Consider the following 3,490-nt stretch of genomic DNA (forward strand, 5'->3'; position numbering starts at 1 on the left):
GTTTGGCCATAATGACCATCATTGTGTTTGGAAGCAAAAGGGGGAGGCTTGCAAGCCGAAGAAAACCATCCCAACCGTGAAGCACGGGGGTGGAAAAATCATGTTGTGGGGGTGCTTTGCTGCTGGTGCACTTCACAAAATAGATGGCATCATGATGGAGGACAATTATGTGGATATATTGAAGCAACATCTCAAGACATCTGTCAGGAAGTTAAAGATTGGTTGCAAATGGGTCTTCCAAATGGACAATGACCCCAATCATACTTCCAAAGTTGTGGCAAAATGGCTTAAGGACAACAAAGTCAAGGTATTAGAGTGGCCATCACAAAGACCTGACCTCAATACTGTAGAACATTTGTGGGCAGAACTTAAAAAGCATGTGCGAGCAAGGAGGCCTACAAACCTGACTCAGTTACACCAGCTCTGTCAGGAGGAATGGGACACAATTCACCCAACTTATTGTGGGAAGCATGTGGAAGGCTACCCAAAATGTTTAACCCAAGTTCAACAATTTAAAGGCAATGCTACCAAATACTAATTGAGTGTATGTAAACTTCTGTCCCACTGGGAATGTGATGAAAGAAATACAATCTTAAATAAATAATTCTCTCTACTATTATTCTGACATTTAACATTCTTAAAATAAATTGGTGATCCTAACTGACCTAAGACAGGGAATTTTTACTAGAATTAAATGTAAGGAATTGTGAAAAACTGAGTTTAAATGTATTTTGCTAAGGTGTATGTAAACTTCCAAATTCAACTGTATGTACAGTGCCTTGCGAAAGTATTCGGCCCCCTTGAACTTTGCGACCTTTTGCCACATTTCAGGCTTCAAACATAAAGATATAAAACTGTATTTTTTTGTGAAGAATCAACAACAAGTGGGACACAATCATGAAGTGGAACGACATTTATTGGATATTTCAAACTTTTTTAACAAATAAAAAACTGAAAAATTGGGCGTGCAAAATTATTCAGCCCCTTTACTTTCAGTGCAGCAAACTCTCTCCAGAAGTTTAGTGAGGATCTCTGAATGATCCAATGTTGACCTAAATGACTAATGATGATAAATACAATCCACCTGTGTGTAATCAAGTCTCCGTATAAATGCACCTGCACTGTGATAGTCTCAGAGGTCCGTTAAAAGCGCAGAGAGCATCATGAAGAACAAGGAACACACCAGGCAGGTCCGAGATACTGTTGTGAAGAAGTTTAAAGCTGGATTTGGATACAAAAAGATTTCCCAAGCTTTAAACATCCCAAGGAGCACTGTGCAAGCGATAATATTGAAATGGAAGGAGTATCAGACCACTGCAAATCTACCAAGACCTGGCCGTCCCTCTAAACTTTCAGCTCATACAAGGAGAAGACTGATCAGAGATGCAGCCAAGAGGCCCATGATCACTCTGGATGAACTGCAGAGATCTACAGCTGAGGTGGGAGACTCTGTCCATAGACAACAATCATTCGTATATTGCACAAATCTGGCCTTTATGGAAGAGTGGCAAGAAGAAAGCCATTTCTTAAAGATATCCATAAAAAGTGTTGTTTAAAGTTTGCCACAAGCCATCTGGGAGACACACCAAACATGTGGAAGAAGGTGCTCTGGTCAGATGAAACCAAAATTTAACTTTTTGGCAACAATGCAAAACGTTAAAACGTAAAAGCAACACAGCTCATCACCCTGAACACACCATCCCCACTGTCAAACATGGTGGTGGCAGCATCATGGTTTGGGCCTGCTTTTCTTCAGCAGGGACAGGGAAGATGGTTTAAATTGATGGGAAGATGGATGGAGCCAAATACAGGACCATTCTGGAAGAAAACCTGATGGAGTCTGCAAAAGACCTGAGACTGGGACGGAGATTTGTCTTCCAACAAGACAATGATCCAAAACATAAAGCAAAATCTACAATGGAATGGTTCAAAAATAAACATATCCAGGTGTTAGAATGGCCAAGTCAAAGTCCAGACCTGAATCCAATCGAGAATCTGTGGAAAGAACTGAAAACTGCTGTTCACAAATGCTCTCCATCCAACCTCACTGAGCTTGAGCTGTTTTGCAAGGAGGAATGGGAAAAAATTTCAGTCTCTCGATGTGCAAAACTGATAGAGACCTTCCCCAAGCGACTTACAGCTGTAATCGCAGCAAAAGGTGGCGCTACAAAGTATTAACTTAGGGGGCTGAATAATTTTGCACGCCCAATTTTTCAGTTTTTGATTTGTTAAAAAGGTTTGAAATATCCAATAAATGTCGTTCCACTTCATGATTGTGTCCCACTTGTTGTTGATTCTTCACAAAAAAATACAGTTTTATATCTTTATGTTTGAAGCCTGAAATGTGGCAAAAGGTCGCAAAGTTCAAGGGGGCCGAATACTTTCGCAAGGCACTGTATATGTATGTGTGTATTTCGGAGGGGTTGGGTTAAAAGGCGGAAGTAAAATTTAAATTGGACCTTGTGTGCAATTGACCATTAAACTGATCTTAATAGTAATCTATTGTATTGGGAGCTATGGAGGGGGTGGATAACAAAATGTTGCTGGATATGTACTGCACAATCCCCCTCCAAAACTACACATTCTTGTTAGTAAAGATCCTACTGAGTATTTTCCACCCCACTTTAGCTAAGACAGTATAGTTTTTTTCTCTACAGCCCAATATTCTAAAATGACCAGTGTCAGCATTTTATTATTTCATTATTGAATTATTCTTTTTTAAACCATATATTTTTTATTTCATAAAATACTTATTGCCTTACCTTATTGCCACAATAAAAGGGGCCATTGATTACATTTCAATATCTTTTTAATCAGCTAATGATATAATTACAATCTGTTGAAATGCAGGCTTTTATTTGATTAAGTTCTCCTCATTCCCCTACAAAAGTGACATCAAATTGACTGGCTGTATAGTGCTGGGTTGAGAGCGGGAACATAGTTAATTGTGGATGTAATACTTCTACTACTATTTTGATATGTCCTTGATATACGTTGAAAAGGAAATTCTGACAGTAAAAATATATTGATTTCTTATCATTTGAATAAGGCAGGTTAGAGCTTCTGCTAGGGTTTGAATAGTGGTTGGATATACAGTATAAAGGTCTCTCTCTAACCAGAGTAGCCTACTGGAGTGAATAGCACTGCGTACTGGACACAATCATCTTGTACTGCATGCAGGCTGCAATGAGTGCTACATCATTGGCAGCCTTAAAGAAAGAGTAAAACTCAGAGGCTGTTGACAGACGGGCCAGAGGACCTTATTATAGCCCATTCACTGTAGGCCTTTGCTCTGTTTGTTTGTGAACAAGGATAATGCAACCAATGGGAACTCACAAAGCCAGACTGTAAGGCGGACAGCCCTTTGTTGGAGCCAGAACAGATCATTCTGTGATGTTGAAGTGGTGACAGGGAATTGCTGACGTCAATCCCCTTTAAAGATAGCATGTCACCAGGCTGCCTGTAACAGTGTACAGGTAAAGGGGTGAAG

This window comes from Oncorhynchus kisutch, linkage group LG3, assembly GCF_002021735.2.
Source record: "Oncorhynchus kisutch isolate 150728-3 linkage group LG3, Okis_V2, whole genome shotgun sequence".
In the NCBI taxonomy this organism is placed as follows: Eukaryota; Metazoa; Chordata; class Actinopteri; order Salmoniformes; family Salmonidae; genus Oncorhynchus; species Oncorhynchus kisutch.